The sequence below is a fragment of the Vanellus vanellus genome (assembly GCF_965231255.1).
Source record: "Vanellus vanellus genome assembly, chromosome: 1".
Classification (NCBI taxonomy): Eukaryota; Metazoa; Chordata; class Aves; order Charadriiformes; family Charadriidae; genus Vanellus; species Vanellus vanellus.
Window position 1 is genome coordinate 91950332 of NC_138905.1, and position 27390 is coordinate 91977721.

The following is a 27390-nucleotide window of genomic DNA, read 5'->3' on the forward strand; positions in this document are numbered from 1 at the left end:
TGAGGACTTGTGATCTCGCTTAACCTGGATGGGACAGGATCAGGTACCTGTGTGTGTCCCCTCATGTCCTCTGACTATGTCCTTGAACTATGCCAGCTCTAAAACCTTTTCCCATGTCTCTTGTACAGATCATTGGAGGAATTTGAAATGCTAACCTGACCTTTTGTCCCTTTAACACATTGTCCCAAGACAATTTGGTGGAAGAGACATTTCCGTTGCCCTCCGATATTTCATAACTTTAAATATTTTATAACAAATTAAATGTTAATTGTGTGCTGTCCAGGGGAGAAAATCATTGTAGTATTCAATTAACATTTAATATATTAGCCATCAAATATTTAAATAGCTCCTATCCAATGGATGTATTTCTTCTGCATTTTCTGTGTGGATCCCTGACTTCGCTTTCCGCAGAACTTTTCACCAAGATGCTATGGCAGAATTACTTGAAAAGGGTAGAAGAAATATCACCCTTCTACCCATGTTTTCTTGCTTTTGAAGTTTTCCAGCACAATACAGAAGCTCTGGATACTAGCATGGGGGGAAATCAACAAGCTGATAGCCTCTGCAGTGTTGCTTTGCTCTTCTGCTAGCTCACCCTGACTACAAGTCATGACATCTTTGAGAAGGTGCCTAGAGATCTCTAAATTATACAGTTGCCTCCTTAAGTCACTTCAGTGCCTCTTCGTTGTGCTGTGCATCAAATTCAGCTTCTGTTCTCAGGGCCCTACATCTCATGGCTCCTGTCTATGTTTGCAATTTGGTTTGCTTTCACAGTTTCTCCCCTTGATCTGTCCTCAGTGATCACTTCTTTCAAATTCTTCCTTCACTGACAGGTTTGTCTTCTTTCTTGTCACCCTCATGTGCTTTTAATACTTACCTATAAGGTCTGTTCATCAAGCTGCTATTTTATTCTAAAACTAGCAAACCTTCTCCTATCCCATAAAGAGAAATGGAAAAGTTCACTTGTTACAGTAATGAAACAGATGTGTCTGTGGGGAAGAGATGATAAAATCACTGCTTGTAAAGCATAACAGAGTTTGCATGTTAACTAATGGCAGGGCGAGGCAAATTCTATGGAGCAATGTGTAAGCATTAGCAAGCAAGATGTATATTAATCCCGTAAAGTCGGGCACCACGAAAGAGAGACTGCAGGGCAGGCATTGGCTGGGGGAACTGTCTCTTGTGCTGGAGGAATTTGGTAAAGGACTTCGGGGTTCTGCTATTAACGGGCTGAACGTGAGTACTCGGGACACTGTTCAGGGGCGTCAGAGTAGGAAAACAAGTAGGAGGTGTGCCCCACGTCTTCTGTTTTGAGAGGTGTTTCATCTCAGTGGACAGAGACCCATGCTTGCAAATGTTGACCGTGGCACTCTGGCAGTACAGCAGTCCCCTTGTGAAGCGGTGCTAGTGATTTCAGGGAGACAGGTTACAGCAGGATGACTGTTGCAGAACCCTTCATATGGAAAATCCTGTCTGGATCCTGACTACAAGCCAATTGTGTGGTCACACCAAGATCCCAAATATACTTCCTATGTTCTTTGGAGAAATCTATTTCTTATCAGGTTTTCAGTCTCTCACTCTGTTCCAAGGTGTGATGCTTGCATATGTTTCCTGGCTGGCCTGGAAGACATGAATGTGGTATATTGCTCCTTACCACGGAGTCCTCAGTAAAATGGATTAAATAGATGTGTGTTGGTGTACTCATTCCAGGTCTTGTTTCAGTTTTGGGGTTCACACATCAAAAGCTGAAAATGGCAGTGAACTACAAGGAAGATTCAGGGTTGGGAATATTCTCATCTGCAGAGAAGGCATTGGCATTTCTATCTGTTTAGGTTATAAAAGTGAAGGGTCTTGATCATGGAATAAAGCCAATGGGGAAAGGATTTGTCTGGTCTAAGACAGCTCTTTAATCTAGTACTCAACTGTGTGAAGAGATCCAAGAACTGGAGATGCAAGGAAGACTAACTGGGAATGGAAATAAGGCATGGCAGAGTAATGAGCTGCTGGAAGAGCTCTGGCAGAAGCAGGGGAATTCGCCAGCACTTACGTCTTCAGTCCAGCACTGGCAGCCTTCTACATGGGCTGCATGGCGTGAGGCAGAAGTTATGAGTGTGATGCAGGAACTACTGGTGAAGGCTATGCCCTGTGCTCTGCAGGAGGTCAGAGTAGCCCTTGTTGCTCTTAATGTCTGTATTTGGATAACAAATTATGGGAGTCATAGTTCTGTGGCCTGCCTCTTCTGCTCCTGTCATGGTATGTTATCTTCAGGGCACGGAAGGGGTTTCTGAGGCCATCAATGTTGGCATTTCTGAGATACTCCAGTACTCTCTATATTTGCCGCTGGTATTTGCTTGCCAGTTTTCTTGCTGGTCAGGTGTGCCAAATTGCTATAGCCAAATGGTACCCAATTTAGGCCATATCCATGTGGTCATGTCTGTAGGCAGCTTGAGCTCTGTGACGTCCAGCACTAGAAACCTGTGCCCAGATGGTGGCATCCACCCTACAGGGCAGAGTGTTCTCTGCTTATCTTGGCCCTATCATGACTGTGAGGTTGGCTCTCCTGACTTTTTACTGCTGTGTCTGCCTTCTCTTACAGGGGAAAGCAGGGTGCTGGGGAGGCAGGGGAGAATAGGGTGGCTCCAGTCTCCTTCCAAGAGCCCACAGCGTAAAACACTTGTGTAAACACAGCTAAATTGAGGTTAACTCCCATTGCCCCTCCTTCTCTTACCTCCACAATAAATTGCCCACATATCTTCCTGATGGCCTCTTTAAAGTAGAACAGATCAATTATATGGAAATATATATGTAGTAGTCTAAAATAACAAGCCCTTAGAAACACCACACTGAGTCTGTGATGCTGTTTGCAGAGTGTGCAGCTAATTGGTGTGAAACTGCTATTTACAAACAGTTTATCTCCTTGCCTGTAGTTTCTGGAAGGAAGGAATAGGAATGTCTGAAAGGATGTGGGTGCTCTTTGCAAAAAGTGCTGTTTCTGTGAGAAATAGAATGGCAATGGATATTTCTCTGGCTTTCGTGCAGTCAGGGATGCTTCTTCTCTGGATTCGAGTCCTCATTCTTTTCCCCATCTGTGCAGTACTATGTATTATTCCATTTCCTCGAGGATCAGTACTTTGGTAACTATGTGTATGGAGAAGCCTTATGGTGGCTTTTAGGAGCTCAAGAGCTTCTTCTAGGATTGAATAAATACAATTTTAGTGTTTCATGTCTCCTTCCCTTCTCTGGTGTGACATGCTTGGGACTGTCTCCGTCTCATCCCTTCTAGGGTGAAGCAGAAGAAGAGGTTGGAGGGAGGATGGAAGATCATGGCATGTGCTCAGTACTTTTTCCCACCAGGAATGGGGGACCAAGATTTGAGATTTAGTTGATAATTGCAGAACTGAGGACCCTGAAGTATTATTGGGAAGCTTGCTTGTTTGGAGAAGGTGCATGGCGGGGGGGGGGGGGGGGGGACGGACTTACAAGGAGTGCAGGCTACCAGCTTTCCAGATCTCATCACTAAAGCTGGAGAAAACATTTGGCATTGTTTTGGGGTAGAGATCCAGGGGACGTGACCACCTTGCCTAAGGAGCAGGCATGAGAACTGCTGTAACAAGTAATGAGTGTGTATTACTTCTGTATGTGTTTGCGTGTTGGAAACAGTGCAGGCCATTTCCTGGTAACAAAGCAAATCTTTGGTACTTCTAGGAGCCACTGCCAGAATTTGGCCTCATTGAGGGGAAGTGCATTTGGTCCCTGGCTTTCCCCTCAGCTCTTCCTTCTCACACTGTGGAAAGCAGGCTGGGAGAGCCTCTAGTCTGTTCTCAGCGGGGCAAGTACCAGTTCCCTTTAGTATGCTTTCTCACCTTGTGGTTAAATAGCCAAGACCTCTTTTAATGTTCATGACCTTGAAAGAAGAGTCTTGCTGCAAAACCTCATCTGCTTTCCTGAGATTTGAGGGATATGAGGACTGCCTCCTGGGTAGACAAGAGATCTATGCGGAGGGGAGAAAAAAGATGTCTACGCCTCCAAAGTAGACCATGGCTATAGCTAGAACAAAGACTTAAATAGAACATCCGTCTCTCTTGCATGGATGCTAGGAAGACAGGTAGAACTGCAGCCAGGGCTAAAGGCAGGACAGTAAAGCTGCTGTCCCTAGTGTTGGCAGCTTTTGGGCTGCATTTGTTTCCCCAGTCTCACCTGTGATCCTCTGAGGCTGCTCTTGTCTCCACTTTTTCAGGCTGGCTGTCAACTTGATCACCCCTTCATTGTCTCTTGCCTTTGTGGTGGTGGTTCCAACCTTTTATTTCAGTGCCTTCACTCCTGAGGAATGGGCCTAGGATACTTTGCTCATGCATGCCACCACTCCCTTTGATGGAGCTATGCTCATCTAAGACAGGCACTGGTTTGGCTCCTGCACTACTTTTTCTTCTACATCCTGTCCTGCTCCCCAAGTCCAACTTCTCAGCCTCGTGTCACCTCTTTTCCTTAAAAATCCCACAAAATTAGCACAACTTTTCCTTCCGATGCTGTCAGGAAACCCACTCTCTTACCAGCACTGCAGAAGGGGCCTGCCTATTTCCATCCCTCAACCGAGTTTCACAGCTGCACCCATATTCTAAGCCTAACCATATGCTCTGAGCTGTGAGGACACTTTTTCCCATCTTTGCTTTGTCTTTTAGACTGTGCTCCACAGGAGGAGAACTGTGCCTTTCCACTCTGTGCAGCATCTGGCAAACTGAAGGCACCTGGCACACTCTCAGTACTTAACAGAAATTAAATAGTAATAATACAAAGATACCTAGAGAGATTAGAGACTTGGTACAAAAACAAATGAAGATTCAACTTGGCAAAAATGGAAGTTAATGCATCTGGCAGTGATGGGAACGTGGAGAAACGTAGCCCTCTATGAATATTTGAAGTGTGTAAACACCAAGTGGAGAAGGAATTAATGTGTGTTGGGCAGAGCTAGCAGTAATGGGAAGAAATAAGAATGAGAAAACCCTTATGGTGAAGTTCATTGAGGTATTAAATAGTTTCCAAAAGGAAAGGCTAGAAATTACTTTGCCTGAGATGCAATGAAAATACTGTAACACGCTGACTGAAATTCTGGGACCACTCAAGTCAGTGAGGAAATCCGCTCTGACACCACCGAAGCCAAGATTCCCTCCCCTGATAAACATGAAAGGGAATTGGCAGAAAAATGGACCTGTGATTGAGCGTTTGCTGTTTTCAAAGCTGTTTTGATAGTTGGCCACCAATGCAATATATAAAGGTGGCTTATGAGAAAATATAAACATAAAATACCAAGTATGGCATTGTATATAAATAAGACCAGTGTTTTACAGATTCAAGGCACTGTTATTCTACATAATCACAACATGCAAACATCTGCAGAGTATGCAAATAATATATGGAGGTATTTAGTATCAGCACCATATAGATTCTTGGGGACTTGATAGAGAACAGTGGTTTTCAATCTCTTTTACTTTGCAGATCCCTACAAAATTTCCTGAGATAGAGGACCCCTGCATGGTGAATTAACATAACTGTCTCTCTCTTGTTTATTTTTATGGAAACTATAAATATATCTCATGGATCTCTAAGGGACCAGAATCAGAATGTGAAAACTCTGGCAGAGAGATGTCTGGGTTGTACTCAGATGTGATAGATGTTTGTAAGGTGATTATACTTAGCTATATTTTGATATAATTAATATTGTGTGTTTTCAAATGCAACTTTTTCACTGGTGGGAAGTCTTGGTTTGTATAAAGAGCTCAATGCATATCAAGTGCAACCTGCCCACGCTTGCATTTCTTTACACGTTCCAGGCCAAGCATGAACCTAGAATTTACCTGCGACTGAAGAGTTAAATCAAAGCAGCAGTCAATCTTGGATGAAGGTTAGTGATCTCAGCTGCACGTCACCAGAAGTTACCACCCTCTGTTGGCATAGCTACGCTTCTTGACAAAAATGATAGGTGGTCTAAATAGCGAAGTAGCGATTATTCATGTGTCTATGTCAGGAGATCAGAGATGACAGTAGATTGTGGCAGTGGATGAGACGTTTGCCTTGGTAACACATCTTGTGTGGGCACAGTCCCAGCTGAAGAAACTTTTTCTCTGCCTGCTGAATAAGACTTTGACACGTGGTGGTCTTGAGTGAGTTCACAGTATCACAGTATGCTAGGGATTGGAAGGGACCTCAAAAGATCATCTAGTCCAATCCCCCTGTCGGAGCAGGAACACCTAGATGAGGTTGCACAGGAAGGCGTCCAGGCGAGATTTGAAAGTCTCCAGAGAAGGAGACTCCACAACCTCCCTGGGCAGCCTGTTCCACTGCTCTGTCACCCTCACTGAGAAGAAGTTTCTTCTCAAATTTAAGTGGAACCTCTTGTGTTCCAGCTTGAATCCATTACTCCTTGTCCTATCATTGGTTGCTACTGAGAAGAGCCTGGCTCCATCCTCATGACATTCTCCCTTTATATATTTATAAACGCTAATAAGATCACCCCTCAGTCTCCTCTTCTCCAAATTAAAGAGACCCAGCTCCCTCAGTCTTTCCTCATAAGGGAGATGCTCCACTTCCTTAATCATCTTAGTTGCCCTACGCTGGACTCTCTCCAGCAGCTCTCTGTCCCTCTTGAACTGAGGGGCCCAGAACTGGACACAATATTCCAGATGCGGTCTCACCAGGGCAGAGTAGAGGGGAAGGAGGACCTCTCTCGATCTGCTAACCACCCCCCTTCTAATACAGCCCAGGATGCCATTGGCCTTCTTGGCCACAAGGGCACAGTGCTGGCTCATGGTCATCCTGCTGTCCACCAGGACCCCCAGGTCCCTTTCCTCTACACTGCTCTCTAACAGGTAGCTCCCCATCCTATACTGGAACCTGGGGTTGTTTCTGCCCAGATGTAGGACCATTCCCATGTTCTTCCTTCCCATGTGAAAGTGGGAATAACAGGTGGGAAGTAGCAGTCAAAAGCTCCTGACCTGGCGAGATCAGAGCAGTATGGTCTGCAGCTCTTGAGGGACGTCATGACAGCTGGCAACAGAAACGGAAACTTTGTCCTGAAGGCGGTTTTGACATTTCAAAATTTTACGTTGTCAAACTGGGATGAAAGCCTCAGTTGGGTTACTGGCTTAATTTGTGAAACACACATTAAGTATTTTAGTTTAATTGCAACATAAATATTTTAAAGCTATCTGAAACACTTTGTGAAATATGTATTTGCACTTAAAGTTGTTTTGATAATATTGAGTAATTCTTTTATACAGTCAATATATTCATGCGGCACTACACAGCTCAGTTACGTCAGATCACCATTTTCTGACAGAAGACTATATACTGTTTTTAAAGATTTCAGCTAAGGAATATAAAGCTCCTGATCCTCTGAGAATAGGAATACCAAACATGGTTACAAAAGGAGAGGATTTAGGATGCCAACATCATACTTACCATTTCAAAATTAGTGTATTTTGATTTTTCTTTTTAATGCTACACCTATTCTTACCTTTTCATGTCATTCTGCTGCTTCAAAGTGTGGGCCCCCCTAATTTAATGGACAAAGTCCTAAGAAATGCTAAAAGCTGAATATTGAACTCAAAAAAAAATTACATTGGAAATGGGATGCAAATTTTTACAGTAGTAATGCATCTGCCATGGGAGTTTATTGAGGAAAATGGTTAATTCATCTTCCTCTGGAGTCTTTCTGTTGAGCTTGGGTGTCTTTCCAAGAGATATTTTCTAGCATGTCCTCATGTATGGAACTTGATGGTATTTGCTTGCACATGGCGGTACAGGAAAATAAAGTCCCCTCGCTACAGATATCGCTGTCTGAAATTCAAATGTCTGTGTCATGTAGGAAGCACATGCTAACATTTAGTGGCCCAGTCTCTGATTCTGACAGCACCAGGACGTAAATGATTAACTGCTCCAATGTATCGTTGTGGAGACATGCGGTAGAGGTGAGGTTACCAGGAGAGCTTTTATGGTGAAAATGTCTTAGTGCTGTGGAACTGAAATCTTATGCTTGAAGCTGTGATGTGGCTGTTTCTTGTGCAGAGCACAAAACAAGGTGGGGGAGTGGTAAGGGGTTCTCTGGACTGGCTCCCTACACCTCTTTACAGCTGGAAAACCTACATGGAGGACTTTGTTGCAGTCGGAATCATGGCAGCTCAGCTATTTGAACTGTTTGATTTCTTAATCCTTACAACTCAAGATCATATAAGTCTTCGAATTTTGCCAGCCTAACGGAATATATTCTCTCTCTCTCTCCTGGAGAAGGTCAGATAGCTATTTGGCCTTCTCTCCTTGGGCTGACCTTCAAACTAAAACTGTATTACAAATTTCCACTGTTATATCTTTCCAACAATTCAAAATTACGTTACTCTCACAAATTAACTGAGTCCCTGCCCCTGTCCTTGCCCTCGGCTCCTGATGGATTTTATCATTTAATGAAGCGTGATTCGTTTTTTCCCCAAGTTTTATCATTTATTATTAATTTTAAACTTTTTTGGGTTCAGAGAGATCGTGAGGTTGCACAGTAAGGCCATGCTGTATTTATAAACCTGCTAAAAATTTACAAACAGGAGATAACGTGCATATCCCTGCGGTACTAAGTCATTACATTAGGGAATTGGGAGACACAAATGACACAACTTAATCATTGTATTGTGGATTATGAAGACACAATATTAACTCTTTAGCTGGGAAGGAAAAGACAGTTCCCTTTGTCCTAATCATTACTGTTATTTGGAATGTAGTTGAGCCCAAACCAGGAGTTGGGCTCAGAGGCCCATTAGGTGAGGTGTTGTGTAAATTGTGCAGAGGGAGAAGACTGCTGATGTGTTTTACTCCTAGGAAGTGCTGATGAATTGCAATCATGGAGACTAATTAAAGCATCTGGATGGATAGATAAAATGGACATAAAACAGATTTAATTGACGGAGAGCGGGGGAGAGTTTGACAGTTAATTAATGTTTTTAATCAGTTGTGGATTTACAGGAGGAAAGGGGAAGAAGGAGGCTGATGGGGTCTTAGCCCTTGCTGATAGCACTACCTTGTGTATGGGAATGCCTGGGGTCACACGGAGCCAGTGTGCTCAGACACTTACTTTTCTTCTCCACTCTCATTATGGATGCATTTGGCCTCAAAAAATGCTTTTTTTATGTACAGATTTTCCCCACCTCTCAATTTGCTGATCCCTTATACTTTTGAAAGGATGTGCAGGCACCTCTAGGAAATTCCCATGTGTAGATCCTTGCAATGCACATCAGACAGAAATAGACCAAGGCCCTAGAGGTCTGCAGACCACAGTTTGAAAACCACTCGTCTGGAAAATGGGAAGTATTAGACGTACACTGGATACAGTCGTTCTGCCATTTGTGTGTTATGAGTAAGTCGTAAATGTGTGTCTCTAGACTGAGATCTGTTAAGGTGAAGGATATGGTGGCTAAGAACACAGGTAGTCTCCAGGCATCCAGTGAAGAAGTTACTAATACTTGGCACCAGTGCGAATAGGGAGCTCTGTATTTTTAATGGGCTTTTCACAAATGACAATTAATCTTCCCATTGTCAAATAGGAGGGAAGGGGGACACCATTGGAGCAGGTATTAATGCAAGGGGGTTCATTCTTATCCTTCCAGAGTTCACAAACCCAAATGGGTCTTACCATATACTAACATACTGCTGCTGCTGCTGCCAACATGTTTTTTTTTGGATATATATACACAAGAGAGCTTTTCCCATTGTCTGTCATATTCAAAAGAACACTCATTTTCAGTGGAAAAAGACCAGTATCATTTCCAAAGAATACGTACATCCAACAACAACTGCAATATGGCAATTACGTGCATGGCTTCAAGTCCTGGTACTGACATGGCCCTGAAGTGCTTGCTTTCATGAGGTTCTACAGTACTGCCATGCCATGGAGACCAATGGAGGGATAAAAATGGAAAAAGACTCACCCAAAGCCACTCTTGAATGCAGGCTGGGAGGAGGGACAAGATCCAAACAATGGCAACTGGAACGCACCAGGCATTTTAGAAAATCCTTGCTCTTCAGACTGAGTATATCCTTCAGGGATATACTGAGGATCTTTCAGGGCTCCTCTGTGACGTGCAAAAAAGCAGTGCAGAGATGCTTGAGCGGGTACTAATCAAGTTATCTCTGGACTGGAAAAAAATGCTTCTTGCTGACACAGGCTTTACTGTTGTAGGGTACTGTTGTATCTAATGCACAATGCTGTACCAAGCTGAAGTATCGTATCAGCTGGAGATGGCTCAGGGAAGTCTAAGGTTGCTGTGCAGAGAATAAGGGTAAGAGATACTATTAGATGTTTAGAGTCTTTCCTATGATAATGAGCTTTCATTATTAAGGGAGAGCTACATATGGGTGGCACTTTACCCAGCAATTGTGCTTTTAATTTCTGCAGCTTTGTATAAAGGCTTAATCTTGTACCTGCTCTCACTGCAGAAGTTGCTTTGATTGTGTGTTTAGGACTGAACCAGTAACTCCAGAATCTTGCTCTGTAATTGGGCACTGCTCGAAGGTGATATAAATGATGCTATATGTTACCTGGCAGCAACTTAGCGTAACTTACAAGACCGCACAGTCAAGAAATAAATGATGCAGGAGCAAAGGCAGCTCAATGAAAGGTGTAAGACAAAGTGAGAGTGGGAGGTTCTTTATCTTAATTCTACTTGGTAGTTGTTTTTCTATCTACCCAGTTCTATTGCCCTGTAAATTACAACTACTTATCAACCAGAGGTAAAATGCAATATCATTTCAGTCACTTTGAGTTTGACCCAAAGTGTTTATATCCATGAAAAAAAAAATGAATGATTGCCACTTATTTATTTATTTTTACAAAAATGATAGGCCATTGTGCAGGAGAAATCAGCCTCAGCTGACATTCACAGCTGTTCTTTTTATGTGGGAGGAAAGCAAAGTGAAAACAGTATGACACGCATGTCTCTGCTAGACAGTATTTTGGAATCTGCAGTTAATCTGCTCAAGGGGGAAAAAACATGGGGAGAATGCATTGCTTAGCAATAAAATACATCAATACACCCAACATCACCACATCAATAAACAGTGATTAAATTTATAGCTCTAGCTTCACAGTTGTTCTGCCTGAAAACCCCCAGGGTGGCCTCAAAGTCCTCTGCTTCCAATCCAAGCTAGTGAAGCCCCAGTGCTTCTGTCATCCAAAAAAAAATAATTTGCTTTGTATAACAACAGATCTCTTACATATCCAAGTCAAATATAGAAACATCAGAATTCTTCTCAGGACAGTCTCAAGTAGGGAGCGTCTCCCATCACTTAGTGATCATCTAAGCAAATCTAAGAAAAGCATGAAAATGGCTACAATGAGTAACCAGCATCAAAGCTGGAGGGAGGAAGGAAGAGCAGCTATTCTCTGCCTGTTGAGGTTTCCTCATTTCACCTGCCAGGGGCCTTAATACCTGCTTCAGAGGTTGCAACCAACATCAGTGCTTTCAGCAATGGCTCCTGCTTTTTAGATACCTTTAATTTCTGGCTGCACTGGCTGAGGCACGTGACAGCTACATTCAGGCCAGCTGTTAAAATGCTTAAAAGGGACAGATGTGCCTGATATTGCAGGAACTAAATTATAAAAAAAAGAATGATGAGCAATGGATCAACAAATGGACTAAGTCTTTTCCAGGGCTACTAAAGTCTGGCTTACAATATTGTATGTGGAAGAGCCACACACCTCAGTGCTCCACATTTTTTTTTTTTTTTAGGATGACTATTTCGCTCCCTTGACCCTAGATGGACCCTTGGTCTGACAGCTGTGTATCCTAAGCAATCTGAGATTCACATCAGCCTCTTGAATTTAGATGCCATAATCAGTGAAGTCACTGCAGCCTCTGGTATGTAGCTGGGCACTTAAAATCATGTTTCTTTAAAAAAAAAAAAATTAAAAAAATGACTATCATGAGATTTCACAGGGAGGAACAGGTGTCAACATCACAGTTCAAAAGCATTTGGGGTCTTGCTGAAATTGAAAGGAAAAGTAAGGAGGTGAGTGAATTAGCTACACAGATTCTGCCTGGGCTGATAAATCCACCCTGTGAAGGGAGAGCTCTAGGACTCCATCCTGCATCTCTGCATTAGCCAGTAAGTCTATGCTAGAACAACAGTTAAAAGGGAATACGCTAATTACCTTATCATTGCCATGGCTCTTTCTTTTTGGTCTCCAGTTCAGGGCTGCCCCAAGTGTTCATGAAGTGTCAGAAGAGAAGATCGTCCAGGGGTCCTTAAATTTACAAAATTTTCAAGCTTTCAAATCAACATAGTGAAAAAGCAGTTTTGTGACTGTCATATATGAAAAAGAACAATTGATATATCTTCTGATCAAAGATGAGCGAGCCATAAATGGATTACAGCCGATTCTATCTATATTGACTTTTTATAAAGCACCAACCACTATAGAATCTAAGCAAGAAAAGATCTGATCTATAGATATACATTCATGCATTATTGAAAAATTAAATAGAAGCCAAAATAGATGTTCTGTGAGGCAGAGGCAAATTTTCTGCTTGAAAGCAGCAATGAGCTTCTTATTGTTTACTAAATATTTGTACTGGATTTTCAGCATACAGAGAGATCACAAGCAAGAGATACAAGCACAAAACAAACAAGAAAGTGAGAGCACACAAGAGAAAGCAAAGCGAATCATCACATTACAGGATTTTCCAAAGCACAAATGATTTTCATGTAAAAAGCAAGTCCTATGCTGTATGAGATAAAGAAACGTTTAGCATAAATGTGCATCACTGACACTGATAGCAGAAATGGATATTAGAAGAGGCTGACCAGATTTTTCTGCCTTTTTTCTGCCCCTGCAATTTTTCCAGTAAATTATTAGTTTGTGGTTTCGTAATTCTACAAAAAGTTTTGGACGGGTGATGTCTATCAACCTTCTTGACGCTGAGCCAAGGGTATGAGCTGGCATTCTCCCAGGTGGTTTAAGAGGTCTGTGGAGGAGGTGACTGCCTGAAGTCACCCTTCCTTCCCAGCCCTACGCATGCTTGTGGCTGTGCCATTTTCAGTGCACTCCTTAGCATTGATCGCTTGTCTTACAATGCTTGGTAGTCATTGTCCAGGCTGCGCATCAGTGGGTCTGCAGATTACCAGGCTTTAGGAAAATGGACTTGAAAACGATGTGTTTATCAGAGTACTGTATACATATGACTAGCCGTACCCAGCACACGTGACTTTTAACAGCCTCAGCTGTCCTTTCTGCTCCTTCGCTGGAGATGACTGGAAAGTTGGCAGAATGAGACATATGCCTGTGCTCCAGTGGCTGCAGCTTTCATCTGATATATTAGCACAAACCCACCCTTCATTGGAAGTTTATGCTAATACACCATCCTGAGCTAGAGCAGTCTGTGTGTGCAGACACACATTTCTTCTGCTTTACCTGCTGTTGGGGCAGTAACTTCTGGCAGAGGGACAGCTGGGGAGAGGTAACATCTTAAATCACATCAGCTAGGCTCTTTGGAGCTCATCTGTCAGATACCTTTATACACTCAGAATGGGTGTAAATTGACTCTTTTTTGCCTGGGACCATCAGTCACACTAAGGAGGACGGCTTGGGACAAGGGCATGAAGCTTCATCGTAGAGTATGCCTGCTTCCATGTTGTATGTCTGTATTATCCCTTACCATCTTTTCTGTTCTTGAGAGAGAATGAAGTACCAAGGCTTGATGACTTCCTGCATCCCTGCTAACCAGTGAGAGAAGGCTCAGATGTAGAGTCAAGCACTGGCCCACAGCTGTCCCTGCTGCTTAACTGTTAAGAGGTTCCCTGCCACCGCTTCAGCCTATGTCAACTATCATTCCTACAGGCAGTGCCTGGACATGATCTAGGAGATGGCAAACACAAAGCATCTAACATGCTCCTTGAGGACTCCTGTTTTGGTCTGGTGGCTGAGCAAAGGGGCCGCAGTGGGAACTGCCTCTGGAGAGTGGCTGTCACTATCCCATTGCCTCTCGTACCAGAAGTATGGGTTCTGGGAACGAAGAGTCTGGGGTTCAGATGTGGCTGGTAAGATTACTTCGTTTCTCTTCAGTTTTCACAATGTTTTCCTGATGGCATCTCACACCAACTCGTGCTGTAGCTTCCTAGATAAATTCATGCTCAATTCAATCTCTGCAATTTCCATATCATGTTTATTCAGAATAAGTTGTTTTTGATTCTCTCAGCCCTGCGGGGTTAACCTGTCTTATGAAATTCAAATATCCTCCTCTTGCTTTCTGTCTTGTAACACTTCTTTCTCTTCCTCCCAGCTCTTTGTTGGCTTCATGGGCTGTGCTAAGCTTGCAGGAGGTACCAGAGGGTTGAGCGGGAGACTCGCTGCCCTAGCCAGCCCCAGAGCCAACTCCAACCCCTTCACATGGGCTATGTTCTGGTGCATCGCACAGTGCTTTTGAGCATCAACACGACACAGCTGAATGCTCATTATCACAGAAACTTTTTTTCCAATTCCATTCTGAGGAATAATATACCAGTGGGCCAAAGATCTAATACAGAAAGCATTAAGAAGATAGGAATTTCTCCATCAGCTCAGCGATTTTCAGAGTCTCACTAAGGAAGCTTCCTATTTTAGGGAATACTTTATCTCTCTGTTAATGCCTAATGTGTTGAACTGTTATACAGGGTTTTTGCTATCACAAAATAAGATGATAATGACAATTCCTGCCTGTGTAGCCAATGATTCTTTGTGCTACTTATAGCTTCTTTCATTCAAGGATCTCAAAACTCTTTTATGCCTTAGCTCTTCAAAGGACCCTATTTGCTTAGACACCCGAATCCCACTGAACTGAGTGCTTAACTCATAGAAGATACTGTAAAATATTACATATTTTAAAAATTCTAGCCTATGTCTATTAACAAATAAGTTAAAAATTGCATTATTCTCCCTCATAACAGCATGGGTCCTTAATAACACCTGAAGAATCAGAGTTCCAGAATGCGTTCGTGCTGATCTGCAAATGGAAAGATGCTGGATTTGTGGTTTGGTTTTTTTTTTTCCCCATGCTACCTTATGTTGCCTTGCATGTTAGAAGAGCATGAAGTGTCCTGTGGGAAGCAAGGTGGTAGGTGTGCTCTCACAAGCTATTGTGCATCATGGGAGAAGCAGGTCAGCCAAGGAGTATGACCCAGCGGGAAGAACCGTGGCCTTGTACCCCGGAAGCTGTGCAGCACTTGACAGCAGCGTTATGTTTGCCCCAAGGGCGTCTTGAAAGGAAATGTTTTGCCTTTTTTTTTTTTCCTGTTAAACAACCTCTTTACCCCTCTCCTTTGGAATTTCTTCTTGTTGGTAACATCAATGCTTTGACTTTTACTGGGCTGAAAGCGGGAAAAAGTTTGTTTCACAGTTGTAGCTACATCATCTCTTGCTCAGCTCCTATCACTGACTCATTGGTGTGGTTTGGGTATGTAACGTGCAAGCATTTTAAAAAGCAGAATAAATAAAAGCAAATAAAGAGTTAGGAAACTGAAGAGCAAGACTGAGTGTCTTCGAAAAACCATTTAAGTTCTTTGTCCTTTTTCCACTATGGAGAGGTTTGGCATAAGGCAAAACACAGCTGAACTTGGCTGCAAGTAGGTGTAGACCATTGTGTGGCTGTAAAGAACCAGAATATTCCAAGCTTAAGCAGGGAGTTTTATTGCTTTATTTACAGTCATACATAGCACACAAACCCTCATTTACACAAACAGCATGCTGAAGGCAGTCTTTCCCTGTGCAGCGCAGGGCTGTGACCTTGCCAGATGCTGAGGTCAGGCAGCTGCTCGGGAAGGTATTTAGCAGCCTACAAGGTTAAGTTTGACAATTCCACCTCATGCCCCGCTGTCTGAGTGCTCCTGCATGCTGCACTCGCCTGCCTCCACAGATAAACCTCAACTTCCCTGATTGGGAGATTTAAGTTTTTACCTGAAAAAGACTAAAGGTTAATGTAGTAACAAAGCAGCATGGTTATTATTTGGAGTAGATAACAAATAGTTCTGCGCTCTCTGGTGCATAGCTTTAGAACTCTTCAATGAAGGGGAAATGGTGAAATGGTATTGCGTAGGAATGCAGTTCAAGCAGCACAGGAGTTATGTCTGGCTGGTTCACCTCAACGGGAATTTTTACATTTCCAGGGTTTTTTTTATATCCTGGCTTCTTAAAGAAGCAAGGGACAGGCAATCATTCTGTCTGCCTGCATGTCAACCTGTCAGTCCTGCTCTTCTCGGGTATCAGTTGGCTGATTTCAGCCAAATTTCCTAAAAGTGATTCAAAAAATACGAAGTTCCTATAAGTACTAAGAAAACTGGAGGCTGGGCTAGGGACAGACTTAAATGAGTGCCCTCGCTGGGCGAAAAGATGATGGTGAGAGCTGAAGTGTGACTTGCCCAGTGTGGCCTGTCAGCTGGCTGACGAGCGTGGCCATAGCTTAGAGCAAACGCAGCGTGTGCTGCCTCTCTCCTTAACTTCGGTTAGGTGGCCGGGGGGATGCTGCGTAGGGTTACATGCAGGGAGACAGGGCTGTTGCCATTTATGACCAAATGATACTGCAGAGACTAAATGGACTTAGATACCAGAACACTTTAATCACAGATATATGCATTTTTATGAATTACACATCTTCTCTGTTCAGCAGGAGAGATGATGCAGCCCAGAAAAAAGGTCGGATGGGTCAACATAGCAGCCCCAGCTGTGCCATGCATAGTCCCAGCGCTGGGTTGTGGGGTCACTTGGCTTCTCTCCACGAGTAACTCCAGCTGCTGTCAGATACAGATTTTGGTAGAGATTACCCAATGCTCGATTAACCCATTTAAATTCCCTCAGTGCTCAACAACTGTCTGTTGCCACTGCTGGTGCTCTCAATCTGTTCTTCTGGACAAGTGGCTCTTGACACGTTCTTGCTTAGGTTTCTCTTCTATTCTTAAATCTAAGTTATTCCTTTATCCCACAAGGTTATCTAAAGTTTGTATGCTAACAATCATTGTCAACTAGGCTTAATTTATGCTAACTGCTAGAAGGAAACACAGGGAGATGGTATAAGTAAAGCATCTCTATAGGAGAGGTAAGAGAATAGCTGGAGAAAAGCCCTATGACATAGAGTTCCATCGGATGTAGGACAGAAATACACAAGAAATCAGAATTGTTTTGTGCTCTTGCCTGCAAACAAGTTGTTAACTCCAATGTTCTTGAAAGGCAATATGCACTCAATGCACTGATATGTGCCCGCAACCTTAAATTCACCTTAGCAAAGTTTTTCTGTGTGCATTGGTTATTTATTACTGCTAGAGCACTGTGGATGCCCAGGGGATTTCAGTAGCATGGGGATATGATTACACTCAATAATAAAAATAATGTGGTGTAATAAATCTGTCATTTAGGGTAGAAAATATTGACTGTTAATAAAATTACCTGTAGTATGGACTAAATTATTTTAGTACTATTAAAAATTCCAATTGCCAGATTCATGGAGATGCAATTCCTTTTACTGTGGGTGCAGGAGCTGATGGGTGGATGGAATAAAGGAAGAGGACTGGAGAAAAGCAGATGCCTGCAAGGCAGGGCGTGAAACTGTCACAAGAGAATCACAGGAAACAGCAGCAGCTATGTAGCAGAGGTAAAAGGTTATCTTCATGGTGGGAATAACAATCACTAATTTTAGGAGGGCAGGGGCCAAAACTGGGCAGGCATGGTCCATCCTTGGATGAGGAGCATTCCTATGATGTGATCTGGGGAAAGAGCTGGAGGGTCTCTGGAGGGCTTGGTGGCAGGGTTTGTCCTTTTAGGATATCTCCGGTCTCCATTGCGTTCCTTCACTGACTTTACTGGGAACAGGGGAATGGCGAATTTAAAGCCTTGGTGGCTCTAACCTATTAGAGCCAAACTTCACGGGAGAGACCACACAGGATAGTAAAGAAAATGAGCGAACCAGAGGTGTGGTGTGGGCCTGGATGGGAAAAGGATTTGGTGAGGAGGGTGGGCAAGAGAAGTGGACCTGAAGGTACTTGTAGGGCTACATGCTGCTGTTTCTGGGGGCTTATGGCGCCAGAGAAGGGGAGGGAAGGTGGAATTGCTATTGCCATGACTACTGAGAACACTGGGATGGGTGACAGAAGAGATGATGGAGAGCCGTCTAGGACCAGAACCGAGTTGGAGCAGGTCACTGACAACTTCTCAATGGGGAAGACTGAACAACAGGGTTCATAAGGACTGAACTAAGCTGCAGTCAAGTGTAAAGCATATTAATTTCTATTGAAGAAGCACACAAAGGTGAGCAGAAGGTATGGTCTGACTACATCTCTAGGTTTGTCCAGGACTAAGAAAAAGGGAATTCTAGCAAAAAGAAAAGTGAGGTTAGAGGGTGTGAGAGAAAATGGACAAAACTATTTCCTCAGTGCCTCAACATAAGAAATGTGGGAAATGACTAAGCAGGAATGGTGAGATGTTCTCATGCATGAAAACAATGATGATTTAGTTGGCATTACAGAAACCGGGTGGGATAACGCATGTGACTAGAATACCAATAAAGGGAGATATGATCAACAGTAGAGAAAAAAAACTAGGGCAGAAGAAAATGAGGTTGTATAATGATGGATCAAAAAGGTAATTCAAATTTTTTTCTGAGCCAATTTTTTTCCCTTGTTTAGAACTTATGACCTCAGATTCCCATGTGAATCAGGCCGACTATATTTTAAGAGAAAAGGTCAGGTCATAAGAAGAAGAGTTTATGTTTTTTAAAAAAGGACTCATTAGAAACATGTTTCCTTTTTAAGTGATCCTGTTAGCATGATCTCATAGTTACAGCATGATGAACAGAGGGTCAGCATGGTTACGGCAGATACAGGGAAAAAAAAAAATGTGATCTTCTTTAAAGCAGTGAGCTGCAGCTCCCTCTTACCTCTTGAAACAAGCAGAACAGGGCAAATCACCCAGTTTAATCCTTCCTGTGCAGATTGACTTGGGAGCAGGTAGGTATCAGGACACTCCCTTGCCTGTCTTTCCATCTATGCCACCAACTGACTGTGTGAGCCTGGTAAAAATTCTGCTGCTTTTTTCATTGATTGGATGGTTCAAATAATGCTGATCAGCTTCACTGTGGGTGAAAAGGTTTTGACATCCTGCAATGATCATGGCTAGACAGACATGTCAAAACTTACCTGACCTCTTGCAGTAGGGTATGCATTATGGGGTCAATTCCCATGTCCAGAGGGCTTGGAGTTTGAATTATGGAGGGATTAAAGACAAAGCATTGCTACAGATCTTAATTCAGAATGGTGTCCATACCAAACAGAAACAAAAAGGTGGGTCAAAATGTCAGAAGGGTTTGTGAAAGTTTGGCAAGACAGTCTTGTCTTTTTTGTCTTTTTTTTTTTTTGTCATCTTTTTGGGGAAAAAAAGGAAAAAAAAAAGATTAGAGATATTCCTCCATCTAACTGACTTCTCTCTGGATGTCATCACTGCGATTGGCTAACCTAGAGTAAGGAACACAGAGCTTTTATTATCAATAGCACCCTGAGGGCCAAAAATAGCTGTGGAGGAGGAAGCTGGACTTCTGTGTGAAAGCACTGAAGTGAAAGGCACTCAGCTTCGCTGACAGGTCCCAACCTATGTTTCTACAGTTGATGGTCAAAGTAAATCTCTTTAGTCATACCCACACAATGAGTTTGGTTTGGATTTGTTGAGAAACTAAAGTGCTATTTTGGGGACAATGACATTATGAGCTCTGGTTTACCCCAACTGGAGTACGCTAGAGTTAAATGAGGCAAAGAAACAGGCCATTGTGCCATGAATATAGCAATCAAACCTGCAACAGAAAATGAACTTTCAGTACTGAACTGTAACAAAAATAAATAAGGAGATATTTTATATAGTGGTCACACACATGGTAAAAAAAAAAAAATGTTCAAGCCTGAGGAAAACCAGATCAAACCGTTAGGAAATAATGGAAAAGCTTTCAGGTATCTTAAAATCAAACCACGAGCGCTTTTTTATTACTATTACTGAAACGTTTATTGGGGAAAAAAACACTGCTGGCCAAGAAATATTTCATCAGAGGCACTCATACATTGAGTGGCCAGCAATTTTCTTTCACAAGAGATTTAAAAAAAATACTGCAAACAATGGGCTTCCAAGCTGGTGGTCAGCTGGACAAAAGGAATGTTGGGGAGGAGCAGCTTCTGTGGCGGGTCAGGCAAACACTGTCCACATAACCCAAGATTCCACTTTTCGGGAGCATGTGAGCTTCTGGAGGTATTGCCATATCCAAATGAACATCCCAATCTACTTAACGTTGCCCATCCCAAACCAGAACTTGAATAGCCAAGAATGGCTCTGGAAGCATTTCGGCTGTCTGGACATTCTGTTCAGTTCATTACAGAGGGGAGGCCAGCCCCGTAATTTGAAACAGTTTTTTTGGATGCAGTGGTTTCAATCTGCTCTTGCAGGTGATAAATGATTCTCATTGCCTTGGTAGTTCTTCACTTTCTATTGCTGGGGAATCAGGCCCATGGTATTGGTTCTGACATATCTCTAATAAGGATGCTAAAACTTTCTGCAAACCAATTATGGAGTTGATAGAAAGGAATGCAAAGCTGTCCTCTACTATGAGCTGGAGACGGGGCATAGAGAGGATGGGAAAGTATTAAAAACAGTCTCGTAAGCCCAAAGGCTAACAATATCAAGACAACTTAAAATACAAGGTAGATTAAAAAAATCCGTTTGGCTGAAGGGAGGGTGTGTAAAGGAATTGTATAGAAAATGAACAAGCAGGGAGATGGAATTGAACAGATAGCCACCAGTGCACACCTCAAACCAGGGAGGGGAGGAAAGAGAAGCCAAATCAAATCACACTTGCTAGGGGCGGGAAAGAAACGAGAAAAGGCCTTATCAAAACATCCAGAGAGAGAGAGGCATCTGAGAGAGTTTCCAAATGAGAAAGTGAGGCAGGGGGGAGGACAGGAGCATGGCGGAGATTTTCAAACACTCTTTTTGCTCAATTTTCTTTGCTCCAGATCACATAATTAATCCTCCTGCAGGGCTGTTTTTCAATATCATTGACTGCTTAAGACATACGCACCCCACCCTCCTGCCCCCTCGCTCCGTACCACCAGTGGAGCGCATCTCGTGGATTAGCACCTCCTGAGAGAGTGCCCCGTTTGAGCCACAGAGCACGTGTTGCTTTTTGGGAGCAGCAGTCACAAGGGGAAACGCCAGAAGGATGGAGCTGACATCGGCAAGTAGCCTTTGTGCCAGTCCTCTGTAATGTATGCCATTCCTCTGGGATCCAACTAGACCTTAAAGGATCAGCAGGGCTTCTAGGCAGACTCCCTTATTTCCTCTGTCAGCAGGGGGATGGAGCGGGATGCAGGCACTACAGGTCTTAATTAGGAATATAGAGGAAACTCCCCTTTGGAGCATTTTCCGCTGTCCTTGTCCCCTCCCTATATATATTTTTTTCCATAGAGAGGCAGCAAGGGAGCTTTTACCTCCCCTTGCTGAACAAGAGTCTTAAGACTATCCCTCTAACTTTCAGCGCCTGACCTCAGAGAGACAATTCAGGTGAGCCTGGTGGCGCTACCTTGCTGAATCAGAGCCTTAGTTAGATGATAAAAGCGAGTGCAGGAGATCTGTTATGCCTCGATTTCAGTGAGGCAGCTGAGATAATGCTGCATAATAGAAAGAAACGAGATGAATTCCTAGCCGATAAAACATGCCATCAGAGGGATTAGGTATGGCTCGACAGATGAGAAACAGAATGAAATTAATGGGTTAAAGTAGAATAAGAAAGGCTTTTACAAACAGATCAGAGGAAAAAGCAGCAGTAGGGAGAAAGTAGGTCTATTAGTAAATGAGGATGGAAAGAAATTAATGATGGCTCAAAAAACGGCTGAGATTGTGAATTTGGCTTTCCCTCCCCCCAAAGCATCTTGAATAAGATTTAAAAAAAAAAAAAAAAGTTTGAAAATGAAAAGGACAAACTGTAAAATAGTTGTTAAATAGCAGGTATGGGAGGCTTGCAACAAGATATGTTGTAGGTCAGCTCTTCCATGCAAGATACTGTACCAGGATGCTTTGGGCCTTCAGGACCCATTCAGCCCTAGTCAGACCCAGCTGGGATCATCAGGCAGTCTCTGTAAAAGGCTCAGAACAGAGCTGGCAGGTGATCACAGGAGATGATCCATTTTTTCAGGAGTCACAGACCCTAAGAGATTTGAGAGGAGGGGGAAGTAGGTAGGAGCAGTAGCAGAATGGTTTTGGCTAAAATGGACAAAAGATGAGAGAGTGCTGTGGCAGAGAATGGAGTTTATCAGAAGGTCCCCTCATGACTGGAGGGACTGACCAGCTGCCCTACACAGAGGCAAACAGCTGCACATACATGTGTGCTAGGATACTTGTTAAGTTTGCTATAATACCAGCAATTCTTTCTGAAAAAGCAGGGAGATCTGAGGAGATACCGAAAGCTCTAAGAAAAGTGAGTGACCTTCGGAAAAGAAGTGATCCCGTAAGTAACCATCTTTTCAGTCTGACTTCTGTCTTCAGCAAAATAATAGATAGAATATTGGGAAAATCACCAAAAAGCTCATAGATAATGGAGCAATAAGCTATAGCAAGTAAAGAGAAACCTCACGGCCAGCCTAATGCAAGTGCTTTTTGTACTGGAAGAGTGCAAACTTGGAAGACAAAGGGCAGATATAACACATGTGGACTGTAGCAAAATATTGGATAGCTTTACATTCTATATTAGCTCAAGTGAATTTAGAGAGGAATATTGGAAATTGGAGTAAAAACTGTCCTTGGGAACTTGAAACCAAGGCTTTTCTAAACTGACAGCTCATGTAGCTTCAAGGGAGCCATCCTTTTCCTGGACTGGCAATAGCTTCAGGGAATCCTCATATCTTTACCCAAGACACAAAGGAAAACTTGGGGCTTGACTTTTTGGAAGATCGCCAGTGTTACCTGACAACTTTCCTGCTCTGTTCCATTCCTGGAAGGTCACTGAAGAGGTCACAAAGTCTATCTTCCCTAATATTGGAATATTTACTCTTACTGTGCTTCTCTGGAGGCTGATTCCATATGGGGATTGTGAATGTGTATGTGAGACTTTTGAAAACGTTTCAAAACTTTCTTTCATAATCTTGACCCATAAGCCACAGATGTTCCATGCAAAGCATGGCTGGCTGTGGCCGCAATCCTTGGTTGGCTTGCAGACACTGCATCTGGCACATGATAGCTCTAATGAACATACCAAACTAAAAGAGTTATCTCCTTTCTCTCTCCCTGCCTGGACAGGAATGTTTTTCAGTTGAACTTGTCTTTATAAATAATGCACTATTACACACAAATTCTATCCATCATTTTAATTTGTTTCCTTTCCCCTCTCTTTCCCCCCCACACGTTCCTCTCTCTGTGGACATTTCTGTTCACTTTCTCTCTTTCCCCCTCCAGACTCTTCTGTGTACAAAAGAAAAGGAGGAAAAAAAAGGTTTCGCCGAAAGGCTGAAGTTATATTTTGTTTATCTGCGAGCTGTCTGCCTGCTGTCCAGATATGCTGCTATTTTGTCCCAAAGGGACAGAATAAATCTTTGCGGTGAAAATCCAGAACTATTGGAGCTGGGCAGAGCCATAAGGCCCTTGTCACAAAGGTGCAATTTGGCGAGAGCCCTGCCAGCTAGGAAAGTCTCTCGGAGGCCCAGGCTCATATAAACACCCCGATGGGCAACTGCGAGGTACTTCTGGAGGAAAGGCTTGCTGAGGTTTTTTTCTTTTCCTTGAGGCCCAAGCCCCAATGAAGGGGAGAATGGGAGGTGGTTTGCCCTTCTCTTGGTTCTGGTGCCTACAGTAGTTTCCGGCTTTCTCTTTGCCCCCCTGGAATATCAAACAAAAGGCCAATTAGCTTTCTAATGAATAACAGCTCATTAATAATATGTCTGGAGTTTCATAGAAGACCAGTTTAAGAAGAATAATCTAACTTGCATGGGGAAAAAATGCTTCTCTGCCATTCAGATGATGCGGGGAATGTGTCCAGTTCTTCCATGAGCATCCCAAGAGACCCTAAGCGCCCGAATAAGTATCCCAGAACCTCAGCTGCCCATCTATAGAATGAAATTAATAATACCAAACACTGGTATCTCTGTCTTTAATGGCCTGGGGGTGTCTCAGTGTGTGCTTATCCCATGCCTGGCTCGACGGACCTGTGAGCACAGATGAATAATTACAGAGAGATGTTCTAGTAAAAGTAGGTTAGGGGTGGTGTGAAAGAATTTATGGTGGTTACAGAGCACTAGATAAAACTTGATCTATGGAAATATAAATAACTTCCAGACAAGACAGCTCAGTTCTGCCAATGCAGAGGGAATGAATGCTAATATTTGCAGCTTGCGTGGACAGCCACCTCTTTTCCATCTCCCTAAAAGAACAAAGATAGTGTTATCAGAAATTTGATCACTTGAGTCTTAGTTGCTCCCCAAAGCCACAAGGCATTTTAAAGTACCTTGAGATGGGCTGGTTTAGCCCAAAAATCATGTTGTAACCGTGGGAAACCTTCCATGACTTAGGCTGGAGTGGCACTAAAAACTTACATGTGTGGAGGATCTGTTTGAAAATCTTCATAAGGAAAGTCTTGTCCATTCAAGAAATGGTGGACCACTGGAACTGAGATGTTCTGCAGGGGGGTATGAGTTTTGCTGAATTTTTCAGTAGAAAGAAGGCACAGATTTACTGCCTGGCCGATATCACTCAATGCATTGTATGTTATCGGTGTCCCTAATGACTTCCCTTTTCACTACGGGTCTTCTGCTGAGCTGGGTGCTTCTGGCTTTCCAGGCCTAGCTGAGCTGGGGCTTTCAGGTCTTTGTAGCTAGATTCTTCTCTCAGCTCTCTGCTTTGTGAGGTCACCCATCCTTCAAAATTCTCAGCTGTCCAAGAGCTCTTCCCTGCAAGTTACCCAGCTTCTCTCAGCTTCCTGGGCAGATGGATAGCCCCAGGAGCCAAATACTTGGGAGACAAGGTAGGATGTCCTAAACTATTTCTCCTTTCTTCGAAATATTGAACCTCTCATGTTTTACCCTGTTTCATCTTAATTGAAGAAGAATTCGCGCAATAAGAGAAAAAGTAAACCTTACAGTTCTTTTGGGGAGTGGGTGGTGAGGGCAACTATCTTTTCTGGCTATCTCTAACCATGCCCTCTACTCACTTATTCACCTATTTCTGAACTTCCTGATTTTAGGCACACATTACCAGGCTAAAACACTTCACTGTTTGCGCCGGTGGGAATGTTACACATCCCCTTAGTCCTGATGTCAATATTTATGCCATTGAGCAACTGGTCCGGTCAAATGCTACTGCCAACTACCAAAGTCCAGTCATCTTTTTGGAAGGAGACTATTGGTTAGGGAGTCCTTGGAGTTGCTTGAAGTGAGGCACAGAAGGTGCTAGGGGAAACAAGCCCCTCATTAGATGCCTTCCTACTGAAACCCCAGTGCAAGGTATCCTCTATGCGCCTGGCGTTGTTGGGGTTGGGAGCGCATGCGACATCCAACCCAGGGAAGAGTTGCTTAGCAACTGTGTCCTGCCCTCAGGCTGCCCGCAGCTGCCTGTGATCTTCTGCTTTGATGATGGAAATTCTTCCATCTTGTGTTCTGGGGGCTCTGCGTGTATCCTGCTGGGTATATGTTGTGTGCATAGATTTTCTATCGAGCTTGTCTGATCTTACCAGCTTAGATGCCAAACTCACCTGCTCTTGCAGTTTGAATCCATCTTTGCTAATTAAGGGCAAGGGTTGTTTTTCTATCACCTGGTTTGCACAAGAAACTTGTACCACTTGAGTGCAAGTGATTTGCAGGCCGGCTGGATAAATTGGTTCTTTCCCCTTCATTGTGGAAACTGCTTTTTCACATGCTCTTGGGGTGACCTTCCCATTAGAGGGCTAAGTGAGAGGAGGGACCTGCACTGAGTCATCCTGGAGATAGCTAAAGCAGTTTTAAAGAAGTAGTTTAAATGACTCACGCTAACAGGCTCACTCGATGTGAAGTGATCAAGTTATTGCTGTGACATTATTTCAGTGAACACATGTTTTACTTGGCAACTGGGCTGAGGGCACGGAGCAATGGATGGTTCTGCAAACAGCTGAGTCAGTGGAAGATACTGCAGTTGCTGATTATGGCCCCCCTAGTGCTGATGGTGCCATCCCTCAAAGATTTGCTGGTTGAGCTGCTTGTCTCGGTGCTCCCCTCTGTTTTGGTCTAAATGAGCTAATTTGGCTTAAAGAATTAAAATAGCAAGTCCCAAAGCTGGAAGAGTGGACTAGGCAATAACCTCTGGTGGAGGGCAGTTCACAGCAGTATCCCCTTTCCTTGATTTACTGGATACAGCAGAAGATCCTGTGTGCGGTCTTAATCTTGTATTTGGGCTGCTGCCATGTTAATGTATGGTTACCCATTGAGCCCCAGTAACTGGAATGCTTTGGAGGAGGGTACCATATTCCTCTGGCATAAATCACCTAAGAGTTGTTCAGAACTAAACGACTCTGTTGGAGTGCTGAGTTGGCCAAGTATGTGGACAGACTTAGTTAAAAAAAATACGTCTCCCTTGTGTGCTACCTCTGCTGACAGTTCTTTGGAGAGGTAGCAAGCAAAGGTGTTGAAGCTCAGAGCGAAAAATGGCAATAGACAACTCTAGCTGTGTTTAGGTGAGGACTTGTTTGCTTCCCATGGTGCTTTCTCAAGATCACTGTCAGAGTCTCCATGGGAAGAATTTTTCCCCTGTTCCTACTGTCTCTGGGGAAATGCTTGATAGGCACAATGGATTTGCTTGCAAGCACTTTAAATAATTTCCAGAGATTTAAATCCCAGAGGGGGTCTAATTCCAAGCTGAAGCTGCTCAGTGGTTCAGGTCAGACCCCTGGAGACAGCCTGTCTGATGAATAGGTTCACCCTACAGGGCAGGGGATGTCTCAAGTACCTGAAAGAATAGCATTGTTATTTGTAAACACGTTAAGATAGTTTGTCTGCATTATATTATTACCATAATCATTACTTTTACTACTACTCTGCAGGTTTTGTGTAACAGTTCTCATTTATACATCTCGAGGCCATTTCTACCTCAAGAAACCATGAGATAAGAGAAAAACAGAGACAGAGTGGAGGGTGAAGTGACTTGCCCTGGTGCATCTAGCAGGCTGTGGCAGTACCCACAGCTGCTGTCATCCAGAATCATCAAACCCATATCACTCAAAGTAAAAAAGGCAAAGTCTGTAGGTAGAGGCAACTTCTTTTGCTAGATCAAATGATACAGTTGGAAAAAAAAATTTGGTTTTTTTGGCACAACAGTCAAAAACCTGAGGTGGTCCACAGGAGACC